The following is an 11,813-nucleotide window of genomic DNA, read 5'->3' as shown; positions in this document are numbered from 1 at the left end:
GCTTGCTTGTGACAGTTGTGCACTACAAGTCCGAGCCGGAGTCTCAATTCCATGTGGACTGGGTCAAGCGTACAAAAAGCCCGATCGAACATTTCACAAGTGGGCTAGGCTTCCAACGACTTATAACAATGAAACAAAAATGTTTTGGTTGGGATGGTAAAGTTGATTGTAATAGCTCATTGTAAATGCAGAATGTAACTAGTTCAAGTGCCACCTAACTATTTCGCCATTATAACAATTTCAAAGTTATTTTATTTCCTTACATGGGTTCCATGGGAGGCTTGGTGGAGTTAACTCTCGTTTGTGTGTTTCGTTTTCATCTCCCCACGTGGATTTCTGCCCAATGTTATATGTCGTTAGTATAGAGCATATTGGGTTGACAGTTCGAATTTAGAGTTGATCCACCTGTCTGGTGATCATATTCAATCGAGTAATTCTTGATTACAAAAAAACCTTTCAAGGAGGTTGTAGCAAGGCTGCTCCTAGACCCAATAGCATTTAGAATAGAGATACTGATGCAGTTGTTATTGAATAGAGAATTTGTAAACTGTCAAAAAGTGGTGTTTGAGACATTGAATAAATAAAATAGAGAATTTGTTAAGAGACATAAGAGTGAGTGTTCTAATGAATAGAGTGTAGTGATTTGATGATTTCCTTTATTTTATTATATTGTGTTTGGGTCAAGCAAGTAAAGATTACTGTAGAGAACTAGAAATCCATCATAAAAATGAGTCTCCAGTCTCCACATTCTCCCTCCACGAGGCCCATCGCCCAATTGTCGGTAGGTGAAAGAAAGGTACTTTGTGGGGCCACATACATACACTATGCCAATTCCACCGTTGGATTACAATTGATTAATTGCCAACTCCACGTGTCACATGATGATGCGCAAGTAACACTGCTCGTGATGCTGATGACCACACAGCAATTACAGGAACTTTAACTTATCAGTTATCACCATGCCACGCTTGTCCAAGCGAGATTTGACCTTCAAACAAGTTGCAGACCAGATGGTCCATACTTCATACACAGGTCACGTGAGTAAGTCTTAAAAAAACCAAAAAAAACCATTAAAAAACAACTCCATATCGAAAGTGGTGGAAATGTAGAATCCACGAATTTATTTAGATCCTATACAATTAACTCAGCGATTGAATTAACTTGAATACCAACAATTAGAACTCCTATCATAACTGCTCTGAGAATATCACTGTTACTCGTGGATTTTTGGCTTGACCGTAAAAAAATTACATAGTTACTGGATAAAACATGAGCAGTGACCACATCAACAAATTTAAACTTGAAAAGTATATATGAATTAACTAGCAAGCTTGAAAAGTACTAGACATATGACATATCTATCTATTGGGTGTTAATGTTAGTTGAATTTGGAAACCCTGCTCTGCTTTAAATTGAATACCAATAAGAGGCAGGCCAGGCTCATTGGGAAATATGCATGCACAAACAACTGAAGCCTACAATTGTATTTTGTAATGTCTGTGACTGTGTGTAGGGGGACCAAACCCTAGCTTATACATATAAATACGCACACATATAGAACAGGGGTAGGCTTCGAACAGTATCCAAGTGTTGTCGCTGTTTTGGGTAAGTTGGCTCTCTGTTATGTGTGTTGGCTCATGCACTTGCTCTGCAGGAGCACCCCCCCCCCCCCTCTTTTTTTCTTAACAAAAAAGTTTTTTAAAAAAAAGGCTGCAAAAACTACTCTCTAATATCTATTGCTTTGCTAGCCTTAGCTTCTGCCGCTCTCTTAATTTGGCTGCGTGTTTGTACATATAACGTAAGTGCGTGCTTGTGCCTATTAATACAAACTCCAATAATTCATATGAGAATAATTTGTTAGTGTATATATGTATATATAGAAGCTAAAATTAAGGGGTTGCGTAGGAAATCAAATATATGACAAATTTGCAACAACGAAAATAATCCAAGATATGTATATAGAACTAGAATCAGGACACTAGTAGCATCATCGTTATCTGCAACTTTATCCCAAACAATTTGGGGTTCCTCATCAAATAAAACATATATAGGAACATATAGACTATTTTAGCATTCGATCTATTTGGAATTTTCAGTCAAGTAGTGACGAAAGTCAAATAACGGAAATTGGCCGGTTATCTATATATCTATATATATATAGTGAAGTATAGTTTTGTTGGTTAAGTAATGATATATATATATATATATATGTAAATTCTCAAGTGAGGGATCCCTCACTTTATTTAAAATAAGGGATCCATCTAACACCATTCATTATGTGTAAGTGTGGTCCCCACACGTGATGGGGCCCACGCATGAATGGTGTTAGATGGATCTCGCACTTTAAATAAAGTGTGGATCCCGCACTTGAGAATCCCTCTATATATATAATATATAAACCCTCCACTTCTCTCTTATTTCTCCTTTTATATATATATATATATATAAAAGGAGAAAGAAGAGAGCAAGTGGAGGGTTTATATAATATATATATATATATATAAGGAGAAAGAAGAGAGCAAGTGGAGGGTTTATATATTATGTCACATATAGATATAGTTATGGTCAGGTCAGGTCGGGTGGAGGTGAAGTGTGTGCCTCGCCAGAAGTTACACAATTAATGCCCTCTATGACTATCTATATCATTATTCATTATATTGTGAACAGTGGCTAACGGCCGCAGAATTTGAGAAAAATGACAAATATAGCCAAAAATATTACTACGAGTCTCCTCATCCAGCTTGGCTTTTTCTAGGTATTATTTTCGTATTATTTCAAAACTATACCCTTCAAAATATTAAACTGGTTCCCTGTTCAAGCAGATTCAAGGCACACGCTCAAGAGATCCAAAGCACTTGAAGGGCAAAATCTGTCTTAAGCACATAATATCAAACACTAACCTTGATATTATATTAATCAAATATATATTGATTTTGTTTATTATATAATTTTTATTTATCTTATTGAATCACTATATATTTCTTAACATTTCGTTTTTAAAGTTGTCAATTAAACAGTATTATTGCATCAACTTGCACAATCTTTTTGATTTATTTTTATAATACTTTGACATGAAGGAGTGTGAGCCAAAAAACAATGAGAAGGCTAGAATATATATATATATATATATATATATATATTATGTAATGAAAAAGATGCACATAGCAAAAGCATATTAAATGTTATTTTTGGACATAGGAATAAAAAAGATAACATAATAAATTTGTAGAACAACTTAATTTTAGGAGAACGAATTTTGCAATATTATTCTTCTCTCTATCGAGGTATATATAACATGTACATATCTCTTAAACACAAGAAAAAGAAGTAAATCTTGGGTAAATCTTTGACTCCCTAACTAAATCTTGGGTAAATCTTCTAACACTCTATTCAACATAAATCTTTGACTCCCTAACTAAATCTTGGGTAAATCTTCTAACACTCTATTCAACACTCCCCCTCAAGGTGGTGCATAGACATTGTACATGCCCAGCTTGACAAGTGAATCAACAAACACTGAATTTGACACTGCCTTGGTTAACACATCAGCCAACTGATCTTCAGTCTTCATATACGGAACTTCAATTATTTTTTCTTCTAGCTTTTCATACACGAAATTCCTATCAATTTCCACATGTTTAGTCCGATCATGTTGCACTGGGTTCTCAGCAATTTTAACTACTGACTGATTATCACAATACAATTTCATTGGTCTTTTAATGGACAAACTCAGCTCCCCCATAAGCCGTTTGAGCCATAACAACTCACAAATACCTTTCACCATTGCTCTGTATTCGGCTTCTGCACTAGACAATGAGACAACTTTTTGCCTTTTACTTCTCCAAGTAACCAGATTTCCTCCAACAAAAGTTAAATACCCGGTGGTTGATCTTCTTCGGTCTCCTTTACCTGCCCAATCTGAGTCGGTATAGCCCCATACGTCTGCATGCCCATTTTTAGAAAAGAGTAAGCCTTTTCCCGGTGCAGATTTTAAATATCTCAGAATTCTAATAACTGCATCCAGATGTTGTTTACCAGGATTGTGCATAAATCTACTCACAACACTGTCCGCATATGCAATATCTGGCCTTGTATGAGACAAATAGATTAAACGCCCAACTAACCTTTGATATCGTAATTTGTCTATTGAAGTTTGATTCGAAGACTCTTCCAATCCATGATTTTGTTCCATAGGAGATCCAATTGGCTGACATCCAAGCATACCAGTTTCTGTTAATAAGTCAAGCACATACTTCCGTTGGGACAAAAATATGCCTTGCTCAGAACGAACAACTTCAATGCCCAAAAAATATTTTAATCCTCCCAAATCCTTCATATCAAATTCAGTTGACAAATAGTCTCTCAGTTTACGCATTTCTTCAGAATCATTGCCTGTCACTACCATGTCGTCAACATAAATAATGAGAGCTGTTAATTTATCACCACTTTGCATATAGCCGAATCTTCTCGTAGCAAGTCGGAATCGACCAAACCAAGCTCGAGGAGATTGTTTCTACCCATATAAGGCTTTCTTCAGTTTACACACGACACTTTGATCACCTGGAGCTTCATATCCCAAGGGCAGAGACATATAAACTTCTTCTTGTAGGTCACCATGTAAAAAAGCATTTTTTACATCATATTGTTGTAGAGGCCAATCAAAATTTGCAGCTAGGGATATTAGGACTCGAACCGTATTAATTTTTGCAACAGGAGCAAACGTTTCCTGATAATCAACCCCATACGTCTGGGTGAATCCTTTAGCCACAAGCCTAGCTTTATACCTATCAACCGAACCGTCAGGCTTGCACTTGACGGTGTACACCCACCTACAACCAACAACTTTTTTTCCTTTCGTCAACTCCACCAATTCCCAAGTTTGATTTTTCTCAAGTGCTGTCATCTCCTCAGTCATTGCAGTTGCCCATTTTGGATCCAACAACGCCTCTTGCACTTTAGTAGGAATATCTATGGCAGTCATATTACTGACAAAGCTTCGGCATTCCTTTGACAGTCGGTGAGTGGATGCATACTGAGCAATAGGATATTTCACTTTTCGCACAACCTCTGGTGAAAATCTATCTGGTGGTACACCACGAGTACTTCTTGGTGGGAGTACGTATCTGTCAGTTTCAATCGAGACACAAGTATTATCACAAATATTGTTAGTATTAACATCAGACTCAATGCTTACCTCAGGAGGATCTGTACGAGGAGTATCGGGAGTGGGTACTAGCGAAGATGAGAGAGAGGGAGCTTCAGCAACAGTATCGGGAATTTCAGAATTAGGAACTTCAACACACAGTGGATCTGGAAACAACTTCATCCATTTCGGAGCTTCAGCAACAGTATCACCACTCGGGCCCGGAAGCGTGGAATTGGGTGAAGAAAAAAACATTTCATGTTCAGAAAAGGTGACATCCATAGTAACATAGAACTTACTTTTAGGAGGATGAAAACACCGGTAACCCTTTTGTGAAGGATGATAACCGACAAATACACACTTGAGGGCACAAGGATCAAGTTTCGTGCGGAGATGTTTCTGTAAATGTACAAACACAACGCAACCAAACACCCGGGGAGGAAGTGTGAGGTGCGATGGCAGTGTTACATAGGATGCCAATTTATCAAATGGTGTCTGAAATTGTAGAACACGAGTGGATACCCTATTCAAAAGATATACAGCTGTGGTAACAACTTCTTCCCAAAAACGTGGTGCCATGTGGGCTCCAATAAGGACAGCACGTGTAATCTCCAAAATTTTTCTGTTTCGGCGCTCAGCAACACCATTCTGTTGTGGTGTATAAGGACAAGTGGTTTCATGCAAAATTCCATGAGTCTGAAAATAAGCTTGTAACTCCTGATTTACAAATTCACCACCATTATCAGATCGAAGAACTTGTAAATTAGCAGAGAATTGTGTTTTGATCATGGTATGAAACGTGCGGAAGCAAGCAGCCACATCACTCTTATGACGCATAAGGTAAAGCCAAGTCATACGAGTGCAATCATCAATAAATAATACAAACCATCTAAAGCCAGTAGAAGTAGTAACAGGGGCAGGTCCCCAAACATCCGAATGAACCAACGCAAAAGGCACAACTCTGTTATTAGAACTATCAGAATAAGTAGCACGATGACTCTTGGCCAAAACACATGTATCACATTGGAAGGTTCACATGTAGAAAATAAAGTAGGAAATAAATATTTCAAGTAACCAAAGGAGACATGACCCAAACGATGATGCCATAACCGAATCTGATCTTCTGATGCCCGAGATGACCCCTTTGCTGATAGAGATCGTCCCATACTGACATCTTCCACATAATATAATCCTTCTCTCTTAGTACCACGCCCAATTATCTCCCCGCTGCAGAGATCCTGAAGGAAACAAAAAGTAGGATATATTAATACTAAACAATTTAGTTGTGTAGTAACTTGTGGCACAGATAAAAGATTATTGGAAAGAGCAGGAATCAATAAAGTGTGCTCCAAGGATAATGAAGGAGTTAAGTTAACCCTTCCAGCGCCCGTAACTGGATATGAGACACCATTGGCATTGGTGACAGTAGAGCAATTTGATAAACAAGTATCATGTAATAAGGACGCATCAAAGGTCATATGATTAGTCGCACCAGAGTCAAGAATCCAACCGGGATCTTTTTCAGAATTTGTTGCAAGAAGGGCTAGACCAACACTACCTGACTGTTGGAGAAGAGTAGGATCTACCACAGAGTGAGTGATATCAACTGGGGTAGTGGAAGCCATGGTATCCATTGAAGAAGGAGTCGGTGCCACTGGGACTGTAGATGAGGATGAAACAGTTATGGGAGACAGTGAGGTGCATAGCGCAACTTTACCACATTTTCAAGCCTGTAATCGCTATTTGTGAGCCTGCCACCACTCGGGATATCCATGTTTTTTGAAGCAAGCATCTACAGTATGTTTGGTGCTGCCGCAATGAGTACATTTACCACCAGTAGGTACTGAAAGTGACAAAGAACTTATTGGAGTTCCATATTTTCGAACTGCCATAGCCATCTGAGGAACTTCTGAAGACATCATTGTATTCCGACGAAGTTCTTCACGTCTCACAGTTGAGAAAGCATTATCAGGTCCAGGTAGAGGATTAGTACGAAGAATATCTCCTCGAACAGAATCATATATATCATCAAGCCCAGCCAAAAACGAATAGACTCGATCTTCATCAATTTCAGCCATTCGAGTCTTAATCACATCTGGTTGAGTAAAGGTAATTGGACGACGATGATCAAGCTCCTGCCAGATAACCTTAAGATCGGAATAGTATGCAGCCACAGGTCGCCCTGCCTGCTTAGTTGCCATAGCTTTTCGAGACAGATCATACAAAATAGATTTATCAGCACCCTCAAAATATGTTTGAGACACAGCATCCCAAACATCATTCGCAGTGGGTAAACGAATAAAAAGATTCATTATATCGGCCTCCATAGAGCCAATAAGCCAGCCTTTTACAGTAGCATCCTCCATCATCCACTTGTTATATGTAGAGTCACTAACAGTAGGTTTCGAGGTCGTACCTTTGAGATATTCCATGTTTCCCCGTCCAGCAACGAACATGGTAACCACCTGAGACCAAAGAGTGAAATTTGAGCCATTCAGTTTGATCCCATAAGGAATAGAGGTTGGTTCTTGAGTTGGCGTTACCACAGGTGGAACTATAAGAGCATCGGATTCAGCCATGAGTTGTTTGTAATTTCTGGATGAGATTCTGGTTCAATGGTGCAATCGGCACCTGTTATGGAAGAAGCAATCGGCTTCTGTCGGATAGTCAGACCTGGTTGGAGCAGTCGGCCCCTAGTAGCTACGGTGATGGTGAGGTAGTATGTTAAGAGAACCTGCTCCGATACCAACTTAATTTTAGGAGAATGAATTTTGCAATATTATTCTTCTCTCAATCGGAGGTATATATAACATGTACATATCTCTTAAACACAAGAAAAAGAAGTAAATCTTGGATAAATCTTTGACTCCCTAACTAAATCTTGGGTAAATCTTCTAACACTCTATTCAACATAAATCTTTGACTCCCTAACTAAATCTTGGGTAAATCTTCTAATACTCTATTCAATAAAATCTTTGACTCCCTAACTAAATCTTGGATAAATCTTCTAACACTCTATTCAACAGAACATTCATATTGTTATGATTTGGGGCATTGCCAGGTCTGTGTATCTCTCACTTTCTTCGTTGAACGGAAGGAGTTTCTACTTAGTATTGCTTTTAATTTAATTTTCTGTGGCTCTCTGTGCAATGCAAAGAAACTAATAATTAATAGCAACCTCCTTTGTACGTACTGTGTCGTTTTGTTAATGTGAAAAGAAAATTAATTAATTCCTCGCAAAATTTATAGCCAGTAAATAATAATAGTAAAGTTTGAATCCTCCCTCATATAAATAATAATAATAATAATTTAATTTATCAGAACAAATTTATAATGTTGAGTTTACATGTTATATATCAATATATGTGTGTCTTTACTCTTTACTTGTGTAGTCATTAATGTGATAGTGATTAAAGTGAGGATTACTAAATAATACCTTTAAACGGTGAGCTAAAATGCTTCTTAGACGCTACTTTACATATTAAATCTATATCTATTGTATATGTGTCATAAAGAGGAAAAAAAAGTGTTGCACATCACACACAAGGGAAATACGATGTTTCGAATTATAATAAAGTACTAACAAGTATAATGTTCCACCCTGCTCAAATGGGCAAGAGTTACTGAGTGGGCAAGCCATCGAGTAAAAGTGGACTGTGTTTTAAATCTCATATGTTCAAGGGGAGGGGTGTGTTAAACTTTGTATCGGAGTAGAGGATCCATGATTGAAGATGTGGGAGACTCACAAGGTTGACGTGAGTCATTAATTAAGAGGGAGATTGTTGCACCCGACTCAAATGGACAATCTACCATGTAAAATTAAAGTGGGTAGTGCTTTAGATCTCATATTGTCCGAGGGAGGCGGGATGTTAAATATAATGTATAAGGAAATATAAACGAGTGGAAGACTAAGACCTCATATATTGTACAAATTCACATTATCTTTTTTATTACCAACCGGCAGCCATTACCAAGTTGAGGACCCTCCCCTCCCCATACCTCAACCATACCTCAGAGGCCAAAAAAAATATAAAAGGACTAACATGCCCTTGATGACAGTGGCTCGGTACTACCTCTATATGATTTTGTCTATTCGATCTATAGTGGCAATAATAGTGGGTTTTCACATTTTTCTTCTGACTTTTATTTTATCAGGTTCTGACTTGGTAAGAGAGGAGCCCACCTTAAATAGAAATTGATACCAATTGGATCCCAAACTTTGCTTCAATTTCTCTCCAAAAGACTTGTATATTTACTCACCATGTATCTACTCACTAAGATTCCAATCCTCACACACCAATAACAATTTTACAAAAAATTTTTTTAAAAAAAACATGACTTAAATATCCAAATGCATGCATATAGACATCATGTAAATAAATTTACTGTCTCTATCATCATGTGACAACTCAATATTGACAAGAATATGGTCAAATATCCAAATCCACCTTTTATTTCTCGGAAGGTAAAATTGTAATTCCCAATTCTTCTTGTCAATTCATTGGGCCCATTAATGCAGGCCGGTAATAAAAGCATTTTTACCTTAATTCATGCAGGCACTATTTGCATTCTTAAAAGTATAATATATATGATAACTCAAAATAAAGATCTAAAATGTGGACCTTATATCTTTATTGTTGATTTACAACATATGAAATCCAAAATAATGAGTTCCATTTGTCATTTTACTTATCCATGTCATCAAAAAATTGTCCGTATTTTAGATCTTCACTTTAAGTCTACATAGGAGAATTCCCAAATATTTATACACTAACAATATAATCATAGGATAAAAAATAATATAATTATAGTCTCTTAGGGATTAGGGGTTGCGGGTTCAAGACTCATGAAATAAAAGATTTATTTCATCTGCAAGGATTGAAAAAAATTTGCGCGTAACAACCATTTGTAGATAAGAGCTCATTGGCAGTTGATGCCCTATTGGATTGTGGTGATGGATTCACCATTTGGGTAGTAGGTATAGATAAAAGCGAACATTTCCGAACGATGAATACTTCAATAGTCACCTCCAAGGAGATTTGTTACGCTAGTCACTCTTGCTCATCTTTTTCTATATAAAAATTATTATTATAGCTCGGTGTGGTCACTCAAAACTGAACGTGGCCCATCAAATTGATAAAAATAAAAATAAAAATAAGAAGTCTCAATATTTTTTTTTCTCAACCCAAAAAGATACAGCTTTAGAAGATCTCGAACATAATTATGTTCACTAACTTTAATTAACCCGTATACATGTTATCTTTGATTGGTATTGAAGCAAGTCTCAATGAATGTTGATCACTCATGTCCATATATATATATATATATATAGGTGCTTTTTTATATGAAAACACCACAATAGGGCCCAAAGACTACCCCCTTCTTATCTTCAACTAATCTGCTTATCATGGTGTCTTTAATTTTGATATTTGTTATTAAGATTAGGGGGAAAAAGAGCTAATAATGTTTTTTTAGTCATTTTGAATTTTTTTTTTTAAAGAAAGTGTGGAGATAAGTGAGTAGAAAGTAATTAAATTTCCTTGCGATAAGAGTTTAGCGAGGAGATAAAACATTTTGAATTTTATATATTATTTCAGATAAATATGTCAGTGGGAATTATTGTCCTTTCAAGTCAATATGTAAGTTTATAAAAAAAATCAAATATATATGAAATATCAATTTTGATAATTTTCCCTAAAAATTTTAAAATTCAAACATTTTAAATATTTTTAAATTTCGAGTTCAATAAAACATATCTACGCTATTTTTTATTTTCTTCTGTATTTGGTATCTAAGATTAGTAGTAAGAATAATGTCTGAGACCCCCAAAAAGATACCTTAAAAGGCCCAGATTTAATGTGGAGTGTTGGATATGAAGTGGGCTCTACATGTTTGTTTTTAATCAACAGCTATTTTAATGCCACATAGATTTAGGGAACTTTTGGAGGTGATATTTTGGGTGTATCTAGCATTATCGTAGTAGTAATTGGTAATTTTTAGGAAATGGAATCTTCTCAAAAAGACCAACTCATTAATTAATTTACTTCCAAATCATTCAAAACAGAATGTGATTCATTTACGCAATTGAAAACTATATTTCCATTTTTTGGTAAAATCAGTTGGCAAATCAAAAGTATTCTTAAATCAATCTTAATCTAGTGACGTGGCGGAGACCTAATAAATAGCTAATAATAGCAATATTATTAAAACAACTAAATTAGAAAAAATAAAGAAACAAAATAAAACAAAAGCCGAGTCTCGATTTCACACACGAGTGGCACGGACTCGGCGATTCAATCCTCCGTGTTTAGACCGGCCATAACCGCAAATATCGCCAACGCGTGTGCGGCAAAAGGAGTGCCACTGTGGTTATAAAGATTTCGACACGTGTGAACTGTAAATTTGGACCTTATTGAATAAAAAGAAACTTTGTGGACCTATTATAGTGGCCACAATCACTTTGGAAAAGTTTTATTTTGAGCCTTCAAAATTGGTAAAAGTAGTTGCCATATGAGAAAATACCAATCCCTTTGAGCCTAAAATAAATTTCTCTCTTTACCTCTTCTTATATTTCTGTTATCGGTGCAAGATCGAATCTTGCGAACAATATATATATATATATATATATATATAGGAATTATCACATAATGATATAATATAAGGGTGTAAA

Source organism: Tripterygium wilfordii, chromosome 18 (genome assembly GCF_013401445.1).
Source record: "Tripterygium wilfordii isolate XIE 37 chromosome 18, ASM1340144v1, whole genome shotgun sequence".
Lineage (NCBI taxonomy): Eukaryota > Viridiplantae > Streptophyta > Magnoliopsida > Celastrales > Celastraceae > Tripterygium > Tripterygium wilfordii.
The sequence above is the reverse complement of the archived record's forward strand: the minus strand, read 5'-3'. Positions refer to the sequence as shown.